This window comes from Arachis hypogaea, chromosome 9, assembly GCF_003086295.3.
Source record: "Arachis hypogaea cultivar Tifrunner chromosome 9, arahy.Tifrunner.gnm2.J5K5, whole genome shotgun sequence".
NCBI lineage: Eukaryota > Viridiplantae > Streptophyta > Magnoliopsida > Fabales > Fabaceae > Arachis > Arachis hypogaea.
Window position 1 is genome coordinate 54,626,053 of NC_092044.1, and position 18,252 is coordinate 54,644,304.

Genomic DNA, 18,252 nt, shown 5'->3' on the forward strand with positions numbered 1-18,252 from the left:
AGGCTGGGCGTTAGTGACAGACGCAAAAGAATCAATGGATTCTATTCCAACTTGATTGAGAACCGACAGATGATTAGCCGTGCTGTGACAGAGCATTTGGACCATTTTCACTGAGAGGATGGGATGTAGCCATTGTCAAGGGTGATGCCTCCAGACAATTAGCCGTGCAGTGACAGCGCATAGGACCATTTTCTCGAGAGGATTGAAAGTAGCCATTGATGATGGTGATGCCCTACATACAGCTTGCCATGGAAAGGAGTAAGAAGGATTGGATGAATGTAATAAGAAAGTAGAGATTCGAAAGGATTCTAGCATCTCCACACGCCTATCTGAAATTCCCACTATTAATTTACATAAGTATTTCTATCCCTTTTTATTTTCTATTTATTATTAATTTTCGAAACCCATAACCATTCAATCTGCTTAACTGAGATTTACAAGGTGACTATAGCTTACTTCATACCAACAATCTCTGTGGGATCGACCCTTACTCACGTAAGGTTTATTACTTGGACGACCCAGTACACTTGCTGGTTAGTTGAACGAGATTGTGGAAAGAAAGTGCTGAGTTAATGTTTTTATGCACATACCAAAGAGCCATTATTGTTGATCACAATTTCGTCCACCAAGTTTTTGGCGCCGTTGCCGGGGATTGTTCGAGTATGGACAACTGACGGTTCATCTTGTTGCTCAGATTAGGTAATTTTCTTTTCAAAAAGTTTTCAAAAAATTTTTCAAAATTTTTTTTATTTTTTTATTTTTTCATTTTTCTAATATTGTTTTTCGAAAAAAATAATAAAAATACAAAAAAATTCATAAAATCATAAAAATAAAAAAAAAATTTTTTGTGTTTCTTGTTTGAGTCTTGAGTCAACTTTTAAGTTTGGTGTCAATTGCATGCTTTAAAAATTTTTCTTGCATTTTTCGAAAATTCATGCATTCATGGTGTTCTTCATGATCTTCAAGTTGTTCTTGGTAAGTCTTCTTGTTTGATCTTGATGTTTTCTTGTTTTGTGTTGTTTGTTGTTTTTCATATGCATTTTTCGTTTGTTAGAGTCCATGCATTAAAGATTTCTAAGTTTGGTGTCTTGCACGTTTTCTTTGCATTAAAATTTTTTCAAAATTATGTTCTTGATGTTCATCATGATCTTCAAAGTGTTCTTGGTGTTCATCTTGACATTCATAGTGTTCTTGCATGCATCATGTGTTTGATCCAAAATTTTCATGTTTTGGGTCATTTTTGTGTTTTTCTCTCTCATAATTAAAAATTCAAAGGGTAAAAAGGATCCAAGGCTTTGAGCATCAATGGATAGGAGGGCCCAAGGAAATAAAATCCAGGCCTAAGCGGCTAAATCAAGCTGTCCCTAACCATGTGCTTGTGGCATGCAGGTCCAAGTGAAAAGCTTGAGACTGAGTGGTTAAAGTCGTGATCCAAAGCAAAAAGAGTGTGCTTAAGAGCTCTGGACACCTCTAACTGGGGACTTTAGCAAAGCTGAGTCACAATCTGAAAAGATTCACCCAGCTATGTGTCTGTGGCATTTATGTCTCCGGTGGTAATACTGGAAAACAAAGTGCTTAGGGCCACGGCACAGACTCATAAAAGTAGTTGTGTTCAAGAATCAACAAATTTAACTAGGAGAATCAATAACACTATCTGAAATTCTAAGTTCCTAGAGATGCCAATCATTCTAAACTTCAAAGGAGAAAGTAAGATGCCAAAACTGTTCAGAAGCAAAAAGCTACAAGTCCCGCTCATCTAATTAGAATTAATATTCATTGATATTTTGGGATTTATAGTATATTCTCTTCTTTTTATCCTAATTAATTTTCAGTTGCTTGGGGACAAGCAACAATTTAAGTTTGGTGTTGTGATGAGCGGATAATTTATACGCTTTTTGGCATTGTTTTTAGGTAGTTTTTAGTATGATCTAGTTACTTTTAGGGATGTTTTCATTAGTTTTTATGCTAAATTCACATTTCTGGACTTTACTATGAGTTTGTGTATTTTTCTGTGATTTCAGGTATTTTCTAGCTAAAATTAAGGGACCTGAGCAAAACTCTGATAAAAGGCTGAGAAAGGACTGCTGATGCTGTTTGATTCTGACCTCCCTGCACTCGAAATGGATTTTCTTGAGCTAAAGAACTCCAAATGGCACACTCTCAACGGTTTTGGAAAGTAGACATCCAGAGATTTCTAGAAATATATAATAGTCCATACTTTATTCGTGATTAGATGACGTAAACGAGTGCTCAACGCCAGTTCCATGCTGCATTCTAGAGTCAAACGCCAGAAACACGTCACGAACCAGAGTTGAACGCCAAAAACACGTTACAACTTGGCGTTCAACTCCAAAAGAAGTCTCTGCACGTGTAAAGCTCAAGCTCAGCCCAAGCACACACCAAGTGGGCCCAGGAAGTGGATTTTTTCATCAATTACTTACTTCTGTAAACCCTAGTAGCTAGTCTAGTATAAATAGAACATTTTACTATTGTATTCAGTGTCTTTGACCATTTCGAATTCATATCACATTTTGGGGGCTGGCCATTTGGCCATGCCTGGACCATCACTTATGTATTTTCAACGGTGGAGTTTCTACAAACCATAGATTAAGAGTGTGGAGCTCTGCTGTACCTCAAGTTTTAATGCAATTACTACTATTTTCTATTCAATTCAGTTTATTCCTGTTCTAAGATATTTGTTGCACTTAAACATGATGAATGTGATGATCCGTGACACTCATCATCATTCTCACCTATGAACGCGTGGCTGACAACCACTTCCGTTCTACCTTAGACCGGGCGCATATCTCTTGGATTCCTTAACAGAATCTTCGTGGTATAAGCTAGAATTGATGGTGGCATTCATGAGAATCTGGAAAGTCTAAACCTTGTCTATGGTATTCCAAGTAGGATTCAGGGATTGTTGGGCGTGATGACAAACGCAAAAGAATCAAGGGATTCTATTCCGACATGATCGAGAACCGACAGATGATTAGTCGTGCTGTGACAGAGCATTTGGACCATTTTCACTGAGAGGATGAGATGTAGCCATTGACAACGGTGATGCCCTACATATAGCTTGCCATGGAAAGGAGTAAGAACGATTGGATGAAGGCAGTAGGAAAGCAGAGATTCAGAAGGAGCACAGCATCTTCATACACCTATCTGAAATTCTCACCAATGATCTACATAAGTATTTATATCTTTATTTTCTATTTATTTATTATTATTTGAAAACTCTATCACCATTTATTATCCGCCTAACTGAGATTTACAAGATGACCATAGCTTGCTTCATACCAATAATCTTTGTGGGATCGACCCTTACTCACGTAAGGTTTATTACTTGGACGACCCAGTACACTTGCTGGTTAGTTGAGCGAAGTTGTGAAATTATGTTTAGACCATGGTATTGAGCACCAAGTTTTTGGGCCATTACCTGGGAATCAATTTCGAACAACAATTTAAGTATGAATCACAATTTCGTCCCCCACTTATACCACAAAGGTTCTAACGTCACGGATTCGAATGCTCTGTTGTCAGGAGAAGTGATTCAGATCCGTGGGTCAGAGACCAAAGAGAATATACTCTAGCTGTCGTCCAACGACTATGTTGAACATCATGAAGACCACTTTGTGGTTGTCAGGCACGCGGATCTTGGCTAAGCGAGTAACGAAGATTGGGTGATTGTCACGAGTCACCCCTTCATTCTGACTTAACAGAATTAAGTACAAGAGTATATCCTGGAGGAGAAGTAGGCGTGAATTGAGTAGAAAAACGATAATACTTTCATTAATTCATGAGGAATAGCAGAGCTTCACACCTTAATCTATGAGGTGTAGAAACTCCACCGTTGAAAATACATAAGTGATGAAGGTCCAGGCATGGCCGAATGGCCAGCCGCCAAAACATGATCAAGAGATCAAAAGTGATCCAAAGATAGTCTCAAAAATGATCTAAATAGATGAATACAATAGTAAAAAAGTGCTATTTATACTAAACTAGTAAACTAGGTTTACAGAAAATGAGTAACTAAGTGTAGATAGTGCAGAAATCCACTTCCGGGGGCCACTTGGTGTGTGTTTGGACTGAGCATTGAAGCTTTCATATGCATAGGCTCTTCTTGGAGTTTAAACGCTAGTTTTGGTGCCAGTTTGGGCGTTTAACTCCAGCTTTGGTGCTAGTTCTGGCGTTTTATGGCAGAAAAGGGTCTCTAATGGGCGTTTGGACGCCAGTTCGGGCGATTAAATCTCGGGCAAAGTATAAACTATTATACATTGCTGGAAAGCCCAAGATTTCTACTTTCCTACGCAATTAAGAGCGCCCCAATTGGGCTTCTTTAGCTCCAGAAAATCCACTTTAAGTGTAGGGAGGTCAGAATCCAACAGCATCTTCAGTCCTTTCTCAGCCTCTGAATTAGATTTATGCTCAGGTCCCTCCATTTCAGCCAAAAAATACCTAAAATCACAAAAAAACACACAAACTCATAGTAAAGTCCAGAAGTGTGATTTTTGCATAAAAACTAAAAAAATATACTAAAAAGTAACTAAAACATATTAAAAACTATGTAAAAATAATGCCAAAAAGTGTATAAATTATCCGCTCATCACAACACCAAACTTAAATTGTTGCTTGTCCCCAAGCAACTGAAAAGAAAATAGGATAAAAAGAAGAGAATATACAATAAATCCCAAAATATCAATGAAACTTAGTTCTAATTAGATTAGCGAGACTTGTAGCTTTTTGCTTCTGAATAATTTCGGCATCTCCTCTATCCTGTGAAGTTCAGAATGATTGGCATCCATAGGAACTCAAAATTAAGATAGTGTTATTGACTCTTCTAATTTTGTATGTTGATTCTTGAACACAGCTACTTTATGAGTCTTGGTCATGGCCCTAAGCACTTTATTTTCCAGTATCACCACCGGATACATAAATGCCACAGACACATAACTAGTTGAACCTTTTCAGATTGTGACTCATCTTTTCTAAAGTCCCCAGTTAAAGGTGTCTGATGAGCGGATAATTTATACGCTTTTTAGCATTATTTTTATATAGTTTTTAGTATGTTTTATTTACTTTTTAGTATATTTTTATTAGTTTTTAAGCAAAAATTCACATTTCTGGACTTTACTATGAGTTTATGTGTTTTTTTTATGATTTCAGATATTTTCTGGCTGAAATTGAGAGACTTGAGCAAAAATCTGATTCAGAGGCTGACAAAGGACGGCTGATGCTATTGAATTCTAACCTCTCTGCACTCAAAATGGAATTTTTCGAGCAATAGAAGTCCAATTGGCACGCTTTGAATTGCGTTGGAAACTAGACATCTAGAGCTTTCCGGTAATATATAATAGTTCATAGTTTGCCCGAGTTTAGATGACACAAACTGGCGTTTAACGCCAGCTTTCTGCCCTATTATGGCGTTAAACACCAGAAACAAGTTGCAAAGCAGAGTCAAACGCCAGAAACAAGTTACAAACTAGCGTTCAACTCCAAGGAAGACCTCTACATGTGAAAGCTTCAATGCTTAGCCCAAGCACACACCAAGTGGGCCTAGAAGTAGATTTCTGTGTCATTTACACATTTCTGTACCCCTAGTAGCTAGTCTAGTATAAATAGGACTTTTCACTATTGTATTTTCATCTTGGTATCTATCTTTGATCGGTTTATGCGATCTTAGACATTGGGGGCTGGCCTTACGGCCATGCCTGGACCTTTATCACTTATGTATTTTCAACGGTGGAGTTTCTACACACCATTCTCACTTATGAACGCGTGCCTGACAAACACGTCCGTTCTACCTGCGAAAGCTAGAGTGTGTATCTCTTGGATTCCTGGTCCATGACGCATGGTTGCCTCTCCTGACAACAAAGCCTTCCATTCCGTAAGATTAGAGTCTTCGTGGTATAAGCTAGAATCAATTGGCATCATTCTTGAGATCCAGAAAGTCTAAACCTTATCTGTGGTATTCCGAGTAGGATCTGGAATGGGATGACTGTGACGAGCTTCAAACTCGCGACTGTAGGGTGTAGTGACAGACGCAAAAGGATAGTAAATCCTATTCCTACATGATCGAGAACCAACAGCTGATTAGCCATGCGAGAAACCGTAGAGGACCATTTTCACAGAGAGGACGGGGAGTAGCCATTGACAACGGTGACGCCCAACATACAGCTTGCGATAGAAAGGAGTATGAAGGATTGGATGAAGGCAGTAGGAAGGCAGAGATTCAGAAGGAACAACGCATCTCCATACTCTTATCTGAAACTCCCACCAATGAATTACATAAGTATCTCTATCTTTACTTTATGTTTTATTTATATTTTAGTTATCAAAACTCCATAACCCATTTGAATCCACCTGACTGAGATTTACAAGGTGACCATAGCTTGCTTCAAGCCGACAATCTCCGTGGGATCGACATTACTCACGTAAGGTTTATTACTTGGATGACCCAGTGCACTTGCTGGTTAGTTGTGTGAAGTTGTGAAAAAGAGTGATATTACAATTGTGCATACCAAGTTGTTGGCGCCATTGAGATCACAATTTCGTGCACCAGTGTCCAGAGTTCTTGAGCACACTCTTTTTGCTTTGGATCACGACTGTAACCACTCAGTCTCAAGCTTTTCACTTGTACCTTCATGCCACAAGCACATGGTTAGGGACAACTTGATTTAGCTGCTTAGGCCAGGATTTTGTTCCTTTGGGCCCTCCTATCCATTAATGCTCAAAGCCTTGGATCCTTTTTACCCTTGCCTTTTGGTTTTAAGGGCTATTGGCTTTTTCTGCTCGTTTTTTCTCTTCTTTTTTTTCACAAGCTTTGTTATTTACTGATTTTTCTTGCTTTAAGAATCAATTTTATTATTTTTCAGATCATCAATAACATTTCTCTTTTTTTCATCATTCTTTCAAGAGCCAACAAATTTAACATTCATAAAACTTCACTATAAAAAATATGCACTGTTCAAACATTCATTTAGAAAACAAAAAGTATTGCCACCATATCAAAATAATTAAACTAATTTCAAGATAAAATTTGAAATTCATGTACCTTTTGTTCTTTTGTAATTAGGAACATTTTTCATTTAAGAAAGGTGAATGATTCATGGAATTATTCATAGCTTTAAGACATAGGCACTAGACACTAATGATCATGTAATGAAGACACAAACATAGATAAAACATAAAGCATACAAAAAATCGAAAAACAGAAAATAAGGGCAAAGAAATTAAAGAACGGGTCCACCTTAGTGATGGCGGCTAGTTCTTCCTCTTGAAGATCCAATGGAGTGCTTGAGCTCCTCAATGTCTCTTCCTTGCCTTTGTTGCTCCTCCCTCATGGCTCTTTGGTGCTCCATCCTTAGTGCTTTTGGTGCTCCTATCCTTAGTTGCTCCCAATAGTTGTGTGGAGGAAAATGTATCCCTTGAGGCATCTCACGGATTTCTTGATGAGGGAATTCCTCATGCTCTTGTTGAAGTCTATGAGTGGGCTCTCTTGGTTGCTCCATCCTCTTTCTAGTGATGGGCCTTTTGAGATGAATCTCTCCATCTCTCATGACTCGAAGGTGGAAGCCACTGCCTTCCCTTTCCTTTTTCTAGAGTTTTCTCCGGCCTTAGGTGCCATTAATGGTTATGGAAAACAAAAAGCAACACTTTTTCCACACCAAACATAAAAGGTTTGCTCATCCTCGAGCAAAAGAGGAAAGAAAGTAGGAGAAGAAGAAGAGAATTGAGAGATGGAGGCTTGAGAGGGTTTAGCCAAGGGGGTTTTGAGAGGGGAATGGTTTGAATTTGAGTGGGTGGGGGTAGATGGGTTGTATGATGCGTTTATAGGAATTAGGGAATGGATGTGAGTGGTGAAGAGAATATGGGGAAGAGGGTAAGATTTGATAGGTGAGTGGTGTTTTGGGTAGAGTGTTATGGAGAAATGTGAAGAGGAGAGAGAGTGAGGTGGGATAGGTGGGGATCCTTTGGGGTCCACAGATACTGAGGTGTCAAGGAATTTTCATCCCTGCACCTTTCTGGCGTTAAACGCCCTCTATGTGCCATTCCTGGCGTTTAAATGCCGAGCTGATACCCTTTTCTGAAGTTTAAACGCCAGTCTGCTGTCCTTTTCTGGTGTTTAAACGCCAGTCTGCTACCCTTTTCTGGCGTTTAAACACCCAGAAAGGTGCCAGACTGGGTGTTTAAACGCCCATTTTTATACATTTATTAGCATTTAAACGCTAGTTTGCCTGCCAGTTCTGGCATTTAAACGCCAGACTGCTGCCCTTTTCTGGCGTTTAAACGCCCAGAATGGTGCCAGGCTGGCGGTTAAACGCCCATTTTGGTATCTTTACTGGCATTTAAACGCCAGTAAGCTCGTCCTCCAGAGTGTGCTATTTTTGATGCTGTTTTTTATTTTTCTTTAATTTTTGTAGTTATTTTTTTTACTCCACGTGATCATGATCCTAAAGAAAACATAAAATAACATAGATAAATAAAATAAAATTGGGTTGCCTCCCAATAAGCGCTTCTTTAGTGTCAATAGCTTGACAGTGAGCTCTTTTCAAAGTTCACAGATACTCAGAGCATGATTGTTGCCTCCCAACACCAAACTAAGAGTTTGAGTGCAGGGGCTCTGTCTGACTCTGTATTGACAGAAGCTTTTCATTCTTCTTCTCCTTGTTTACATAAGAAGATCCTTGAGCTTTAATAACAAGGTAGTCCTCATTCACTTGAAGGACTAACTCTCCTCTATCCACATCAATCACAGCCTTTGCTGTGGCTAGGAAAGGTCTTCCAAAGATGATGGATTCATCCTCATCCTTCCTAGTGTCTAGGATTATAAAATCAGCTGGGATGTAAAGGTCTTCAACCTTTACCAAGACATCCTCTACAAGTCCATAAGCCTGCTTCTTTGATTTGTCTGCCATCTCTAGTGAGATTCTTGCAGCTTGTACGTCAAAGATCCATAGTTTCTCTATTACAGATAGTGGCATAAGGTTGATACTTGATCCTAGGTCACACATAGCCTTTTCAAAGGTCATGCTGCCTATGGTGCAAGGTATCAAGAACCTTCTGGGATCTTCTTTCTTTTGAGATAACTTCAGCTGAACCAATGCACTTAGTTCATTAATGAGCAATGGAGGTTCATCGTCTCTAGTCTCATTACCAAATAATTTGGTATTTAGCTTCATGATTGCTCCTAGATATTGAGCAACTTGCTCTTCAGTAACATTTTTGTCCTCTTCAGAGGAAGAATATTCGTCAGAGCTCATGAATGGTAATAGTAAGTTTAGTGGAATCTATATGGTCTCTAGATGAGCCTCAGATTCCTGTGGTTCCTCAATAGGGGACTCCTTGTAGTCTAGTGGATGTCCCATGAGGTCTTCCTTACTGTGAATCACATCCTCCTCCTCTTCTATAGGTTCGGCCATTTTGGTTGTATTAATGGCCTTGTGGATTCTTATGTACTGGAGGTAGGAGTTCAGTTTCTTACCAGCTGACCCACTTGTGCCTCCAAATTTCTTATGGAGGACCGTGCTCAGTCATGAACTGAGGGTGGTCTTAAATAGATCAGAGACTATGTTTGTTAAGCTAGAGAGGCTCTGCTCAGAATTCTCTGTCTATTGTTGAGAAGATGATGGGAAAGGATTGCTATTGCCAAACCTATTTCTCCCACCATTATTGTTATTGAAGCCTTATTGAGGCTTCTGTTGATCCTTCCATGAGAAATTTGGATGATTCCTCTATGAAGGATTATAGGTGTTTCTATAGGATTCTCCCATGTAATTCACCTCTTCCATTGCAGGATTCTCAGGGTCATAAGCTTCTCCTTCAGAGGAGGCGTCTTTAGCTTGCAATCCAGTCAGACTCTGAGAAATCATATTGACTTGCTGAGTCATTATTTTGTTCTGAGCCAATATGGCATTAAGAGTGTCAATCTCAAGAACTCCTTTCTTCTGAGTCACCCCATTATTCACAAGATTTCTCTCAGAAGTGTACATGAACTGGTTATTTGCGACCATTTCAATGAGTTCCTGGGCTTCTGCAGGCGTTTTTAGATGAAGAGATCCACCAACAGAGTAGTCCAATGACATCTTAGATAACTCAGACAGACCATCATAGAATATACATATGATGCTCCATTTTGAAAACATGTTAGAAGGACACCTTTTGGTTAATTGCTTGTATCTTTCCCAAGCTTCATAGAGGGATTCACCTTCCTTCTGTCTGAAGGTTTGGACATCCACTCTGAGCTTACTCATCTTTTGAGGTGGAAAGAATTTGGTCAAGAAAGCATTGACCAACTTGTTCTAAGAGTTCAGGCTTTCTCTAGGTTGCGTGTCCAACCATGTTCTAGCTCTGTCTCTCACAACAAAGGGGAAAAGCATAAGTTGTAGACCTCGAGATCAACCCCATTGGTCTTAACAGTATCACAGATCTATAAGAATTCAGATAAGAACTGATGAGGATCTTCTGATGGAAGTCCATGAAACTTGCAGTTCTGCTGTATTAGAGAAACTAATTGAGGCTTAAGCTCAAAGTTGTTTTCTCCAATGGCAGGAATTGAGATGCTTCTTCCATAGAAGTTGGAAGTTGGTGCGGCATAGTCACCAAGCGTCTTCCTTGAATCTCTGGCATTACTGTTATTTTTGGCTGCCATGTCTTCTTCGTTTTCAAAAATTTCTGTCAAGTCCTCTCCAGAGATTTGTGCTTTAGCTTCTCTTAGCTTCCTCTTCAGAGTTCTTTCAGGTACAGGATCGACTTCAACAAGAATATCCTTATCCTTATTCCTGCTCATGTGAAAAAGAAGAGAACAGAAAAGAAGAGGAATTCTCTATGTCACAGTATAGAGATTCCTTTATGTGAGTAGAAGAAGAGAAGAAGAGAAGAATGAGGTAGAGAGAAAATAAAGAGAATTCGAACACATAGAGGGAGAGAGAAGTGTTAGTAATTAAATAAATAAATAGAAAGAGTTGAGAGTGAGATGAAATTCGAAAATTAATTAGAAGAAAAGAAAAGAAAAATATTTTTGTTTTTATTTTTAATTATTGGTTAGTATTCGAAAATATTAGAAGAAATAAAATAAAATTAGAGTTTAAAATAATTAGTTAATTAAAAAGAGTTTTTTTTTGAAAAGGTTGTTAGTGGTCTTCAAAAATTACAAAGAGAGAAAAGTAGTTAATTGAAAAAGATTTGAAAATAAATTTTGAAAAGATAAGAAGTTAAAAAAAGATTTTGAAATTCAGTTTTGAAAAAGATATGATTGAAATCTATTTTGAAAAAGATTTGAAAAAGAAATTTAAAAAGATTTGATTTTGAAAATTGAAGTTGATGACTTGACTAACAAGAACTAAAAGATATTATTCTAGAATTTAAAGATTGAACCTTTTTTAACAAGAAAGTAACAAACTTGAAATTTTCGAATCAAGACATTAATTGTTAGTAATAATTTCAAAAATTATGAAAAAAAAATAAGAAAAAGATTTTGAAAATCAAATTTTTTTTTAAATTTTTCGAAAAACATGAAATAAAAATGAAAAAGATTTTATTTTTGAAAAAGTTTTGAAAAGATAGGATTTTTAACTTGAAAAATTGACTTGACTCATAAGAAACAACTAAATTAAAAAAAAAATTGACTGAGTCAATCTAGAATTTCAAAATTTATGAGACAAATAAGGAAAAGGTATTTTTTATTTTTGAATTTTTAATGAGAGAGAAAAACACAAAAATGACTCAAAACATGAAAATTTTAAGGTCAAAACAAATGATGCATGCAAGAACACTTTGAATGTCAAGATGAACACCAATAACACTTTGAAGATCATGATGAACATCAAGAACATATTTTTGAAATATTTTTAAGAAAAGAAACACATGCAAGACACCAAACTTAGAAATTTTTAATGCTTAGACACTAACAAATTAAAAATGCATATGAAAAATAAGAAAATACTCAAAACAAGAAAATCACAAGATCAAATAAAGACAATCATCAAGAACAACTTGATGATCAAGAAGAACATATGCATGAGTTTTCAAAAAATGCTAGAAAGATAAAAAAATGCAATTGACACCAAACTTAAAATTTGACTCTAGACTCAAACAAGAAACACAAAAAATTTTTTGGTTTTAATGATTTTATTAAAATTTTTTTTGAAAAAATTTTGGAAAAACGAAAAAGAAGAAAATTTTTGAAAGATTTTTGAAAACTTTTTGAATATAAAATAAAGGTTGAAACAAGAAGGAAATTACCTAATCTAAGCAACAAGATGAACCGTCAGTTGTCCAAACTCGAATAATCCTCGGCAATGGCACCAAAAACTTGATACACGAAATCGTAAATCACACTTTTCACAACACCACATAGCTGACCAGCAAGTGTCCTGGGTCGTCCAAGTAATACCTTACGTGAGTAAGGGTCGATCCCACGGAGATTGTCGGCTTGAAGCAAGCTATGGTCATCTTGTAAATCTCAGTTAGGCAGATTCAAATGGTTATGAGGTTTTGATAATTAAAAGAGAAATAAAACATAAAATAGGATAGAGATACTTATGCAATTTATTGGTGGGAATTTCAGATAAGCGTATGGAGATGCTTTGTTCCCTCTGAGCCTCAGCTTTCCTATTGTCCTTATCCAATCATTCGTACTCCCTTCCATGGCAAGCTGTATGTTGGTTGATCACCGTTGTCAATGGCTACCATCCTTCCTCTCAGTGAAAACATGTCCTCTACGGTTTCCCACATGGCTAATCAGTTGTCGGTTCTCGATTGTGTCGGAATAGAATACATTTATTCTTTTGCACACTGTCACTGCGCCCAACGGTCACTAGTTTGAAGCTCGTCACAGTCATCCCATCCCAGATCCTACTCGGAATACCACAGACAAAGTTTAGACTTTCCAGATCACAAGAATGTTGCCAATTGGTTCTAGCTTATACCACGAAGGTTCTAACGTCACGGATGCTCTATTGTTAGGAGAGGTAATTGATTAACCCCATTTGTAGGGTATATCTTGTGTTAAATTTAGGGGATTTTATCACCTTTTACCCACATTTATCCAATGAAATAGCATGGTTTTATAACTTCTCCTTTAATTGTGCTTAAGAGTGAAAACATGCTTTTTAGGTCATAAAATAGCTAAATTAAATTTACCTTTGATTCCATTAGATGCCTTGATATGTTTGTTAAGTGATTTCAGATTTAGGAGGCAAAGATTGGATAAAGGGAATAAAGGAAAAGCATGTAAAAATGGAGAACTCATGAAGAAATGAAGGAATCGCAAAAGCTGTCAAGCCGACCTCTTTGCACTTAATTGGCCATAACATGAGCTACAGAGGTCCAAATTATGCGGTTCTAGTTGGGTTAGAAAGCTAACATCCGAGGCTTCGAAACGATATAAGATTTTCCATAGTTTCTGCACGTATGGTGACGCGTACGCGCACTATACGCGCACACGTCATTGCTGCCATATGATCCACTTAAAGCAATACGTGGCCAGCGAATTCTAAAGCCTTAGGGGCCCAATCCAACTCTTTTATGATGCTATTTAAGCCAAGGATTGAAGGGGAATCAACATACTTTTACATACTTTTGATCATTAGTTTAGTTTAGCTTAGTTTAGTAGTTAGAGTTAGTTTCTAGAGAGAGAAGCTCTCACTTCTCTCTATAATTAGGATTAGGTTTAGTTCTTAGATCTAGGTTTTCATTCATTCTTTCTTCTACTTCTACCTTTCAATTCCTTGTTGTTACATTCATCTTCCTTTATTCTTTTGTTGTAATTTCCTTTATGTTGTTCTTATACTTTGTTGTAGATCTAGTCTTATCCCTTCTATTTTCTTTCGATTCAATTCAAGGTAATTCATAATAAATGTGTTTCTTTTAATTGTTGTTGTTAATTCCTTTCAATAATTGTTGTTAGATTTCATTCTTATTGTCAATTTACTATGCTTTTCTTTTGTGCCTTCCAAGTGTTTGATGAAATGCTTGGTTGGATTTTAGTGTAGGTTTTGTTCCTCTTGGCCTAGGTAGAGTAATTAGTGACTCTTGAGTTATCTAATTCCTTTGTTCATTGATAATTAGAAGTTGCTAATTGATTTGAATGCCTCTAAAGCTAGTCTTTCCTCTAGGAGTTGATTAAGACTTGAAGAATCAAATTGATTCATCCACTTGACATTCCTCCATGGTTAGAGGTTAACTAAGTGGGAGTAATGGACAATTTGTTATCATAATTGAGGAGTATAACTAGGATAGGATTTCTAGTTCTCATATCTTGCCAAGAGCTTTGTTAGTTGTTAGTTTATTTTCTTTGCCATTTATATTTCTTGTCTAAAATCTCAAAAACCCTAAAATAACTCACAACCAATAACAAGACACTTTATTGTAATTCCTAGGGAGAACGACCCGAGGTTCCAATACTTTGGTTTATAAATTTAGGGGTTTGTTTTAGTGACAAATAACTTTTTGTATGAAAAGGTTATTGTTTGGTTTAGGAACTATACTTGCAATGAAAATTCATTTGTGAAATTATAAACCATCAAAAATCTAATCATCAAAAATGGCGCCTTTGCCGGGGAATTGCAATGGTGTTATGTTATTGGTTATTGTACATATGTGAATAGTGTGAATATCTTGCTTTTTTGCTTTGTTTGCTATTTGTAGAATTTTGTTTCTCTTATTTTCTATTAGCTTTTGATTTTTTTTCTCTTTTCATCATGAATTCTCACTTTGGCTATAAGTGTGATTACAACTATGTTGTAGGTGATGAGAACTTCAATGAGAATGTGTATCAATGATGGGACACTCAAAGGTGGGAGGAGCCATATGCATATGATCAATCTTCATGGCAACAACCTCCACCAATGCACTATGAAGAAGAGCCATTCTATGATGCACAGCAATCAAATGGCTATGGTGAATCTCCTTGTGACTTTCAAGAACCACCACCATATGCCTATGAGTCATATCCTCAACATGAACCATACTCACAAGCCCTCTACCACCAAACACCTTCATATGACCCTAATCCATATCCATCCTACCAACAACCATATGAGCCATATGAACCACACATAGAACCACCACCACTCCAACATCAACATTTTCAAGAGCCACCCCCTCCATATTATTACCAAGATGAACCACCTCCAATATATGAAACTTTCCAACCACAAGATGAATACTACTTTCCACCACAACCTCCCATGAAAGAATACTCATGTCCTTCAATCCAAGAGCCCTATGATCCTACTCATGATATCCAAGCGGACCAAGAGTCAAGGGATCGTCTCAAGGAAGCATTGGATCAATTTCAAGCAACCATGGAGCACGTTGTGCAACAAGTGGAAAAAGTGGAGAATGTTTAACCACCCACTACAAGAAAAACACTCATTCAGCCACACTTTTTTTAGGCTACATTTAAAAAGCATAGCCTATTCTTAGAATAGGCTACGCTTTTCTCCGTGTTTCCTTTTTGTTGGAGAATAGGAAACACATTTGTGGGATCACTTGAAAAGCGTCTCCTTAGATGTTATAGATATCACTTATAAAGCGTAGCCTTATCTTAAAAGCTATGGCTTCACTTTATTAACCAAAGGAAGCGCTTTTAAAGAGTAACCTATTTGTTATGTTTTGGGTACGCTTTAAAAGTGTTGCCTAATGTAAAAACCCCAAACACACGTATATAGGACTTAGGGAAATTTTTTTTGTTTCTTCTTCATCGAATGCCTTCAGTCTTTCATTCCTTCTCTCCTACCCAAAGCACATAACACCCAGTGAATTTTTTCCCCTCTTCCCCCTTTTCCCTACGCTATCATCATTTTGCATAAAGCTAAGAGTTCATAGCTCTACTACGCCATCACATGGCTCTTCTCCTTGCACCACATCCTCACACGGCTCTGCTACGCCACGCCACGCCACCACCGCCACTCTGTTACACTGCACCGCTGCCGCAGCTCTGCTACTTCGCAATGACGCCGCAGCTCTCTTACGTCGCACCACCTCCTCGCCGTGCTTTTCTGCTTTGCTCCGCATCTCCTTTGCTAATCGTGCCGCCTCTGCTCCGTCTATCCCTGCTCGATTCACTCTCTCATCGACGACAGGTAGGCTTTTAATTTTTTTTCCTGATTTAGGCAATTAGGGTTCTTAATTCCTACTAGCCTGTGTTAAATTTAATTAGGGTTCCTATATCACAATTTAATTTTTAATTAGGATTTTTCTATGTCTGGTTCAATTTCTGCGATGCTGTCTGTGTTAGAAGCTTTTTCGTGTCACATTTGAGCATTACTTGTTATTATTAGTGTTGAATTCTAGTTTTGTTCTTTATTCAATTTCTGATGAATTGAGGGTTTTAGCTTTCTCATGTCATACCTACTGGATATGACCCTTGTTAATATGCTTCGTTGTAAGATCATAGAGCTAAGGGTGTTCGAAACTGATTCTAATGGAGACGAGAATATTATCAGCTTTTATTCGGAATAATTCCAGTTCCTGCTGTTGATTGGATTGGCAAAATTAATATAAAATCAATAGAGACAGGACTTGAGGCTGATTTATCTTACAAATCAACTCATTATTTTCTTGGATTTGGTGGAAATCAGAAAGTGGTCAAAGGGAAGATCCTTAATTCATAAACTTTGAATGTTCTGTATGAAGTTGATGGTCATTGGGATAGGTATTATATTGTCTTTAAAATTTTTCACTTATCGATTCTTAAACAATTAATTCTATTCTATGTTAGATTTATGCTAATTTCATAACCATTTTGATGGGGCAGAACAATAAAGTGAAGGATACAAATAACAGGAATGCGAGAGTGATATATGATGCAAAAGAAGTCATTAATGGGCTGCAAGCACCAATTGTTAAGGATGCAGAGGTAACATATATAAGACTATTCTCTATGTTAAGCACCAATTTCAAGATTTCAGAGATTTTGGTTGATTTATGTTTGCAGCACCAATCAGATGGATAATGTGGATAAGAGACCAGGGATGTTGAGGAGCCCAAAATACACCAACAAGTGTGTTGATGAAGTATTTTTGGCCAGAAAGTCCAAGTTTGGAGTTGTTTCTGGAAAAGAAAATGCAAAGGTTATTTTATTTGCCAAACTCATGATTCTTATTCAGCTTGGTTGGTTTACTTCTTCATTCAATTACAGTTCTCTCATTATTTTATAGTTATCGAGGTTGAAGTTTGAACAAATTAAAACTGTTACTATCTTACTATGTTCAGGAAAATCCATCTTTGGAGAAAACTACTACTAGTAACTTGAAAAATGTTTTGGTTTTTTCTACTTCAGCTGCCAAGAGACAGTAAGGGAGTTCATGGTTTGCCTCATTGTCTATTCATCACTTGATATCATTGTCAACTTTTCACTATTTTTTATTCTATTCATAATTGTTGGCAGCATGGAGAATTCTGCTACTTCAGGTGAAGTTAACAAGGATGGTATATTGCAAGCTTGTCAAACAACTACTGAGTGTAGCCAAGTCAATTTTCGAAGTGTTTCTGAACTTTTGTTAGCTGTTGATAAATCTTCTGGATTGACTGTAGTTGATGTGGTATGAAATTATAAGTTGTGGGATTATAATTTAGATTCTGTATTTTAAGGAGGTTATCACTTAATATTATAGGGCAAAGCATTAAGAGGTCTGGTTGCACCAAAGCCATGTGCCCGAACTGGTTTAGCTGCTGACTCAACTGAAAGATATAGGGATATGATATCAAGCTTTGCAGCCAATTTCATATCCAAATACCATATTCCCGGCCGGAAGGCTCCTCTGGATCTTACTTTAAAGACCGGTATGCGGGTGATATCATCCTCTTCTTTGAATTGGTGAGAGGATATATATTTTTGTGCTTTGTAAAGATTTCTTTCACTTGCTAGCACACTATGGTTCTAATATCTTTGTTGTGTCCTTTGTTTTCATTCTGCATAAACCATATTTATATCCAAGTTTTAGGGTCCATAGATTACTTACACATCATATCAAGCCCAAATTCTCCTTCCCACCATGTACTACAACAGGTCATCTTCCTCTCCATTTTTCACAAGTTACAATATTCTCTTTTTTATGCAATAGAATTGGAGTTCTTAAGGAAATGACAAGTTTCTTGGGAAGCATCATTCTAGGACCTCTATTACATGCTTTGAAATAACACATGTGGCATCTTTTATGGTAATTATATGTTCTTTTTACTTTACTATTTCCTTTATCCTTTTTATGTTACTGTGCTATCCTTTTGAATTCTCATTGGTGACAG

At 37.1% G+C, this 18,252-nt stretch overlaps 1 long non-coding RNA gene and 1 other non-coding gene across 2 annotated transcripts; both read left to right on the top strand.

The window, feature by feature from the left end:
* The first annotated feature begins 10,138 nt into the window (after nt 1-10,138).
* On the top strand, nt 10,139-10,247 carry LOC112713824 (small nucleolar RNA R71). The gene has a single exon (XR_003158784.1). It is a non-coding gene; the product is annotated as a small nucleolar RNA R71 (small nucleolar RNA).
* Nucleotides 10,248-16,561: 6,314 nt separating this feature from the next.
* On the top strand, nt 16,562-17,002 carry LOC112712975 (uncharacterized). Its single transcript, XR_003158004.2, has 3 exons — nt 16,562-16,660; nt 16,763-16,864; nt 16,943-17,002. It is a non-coding gene; the product is annotated as an uncharacterized lncRNA (long non-coding RNA).
* Nucleotides 17,003-18,252: the final 1,250 nt, after the last annotated feature.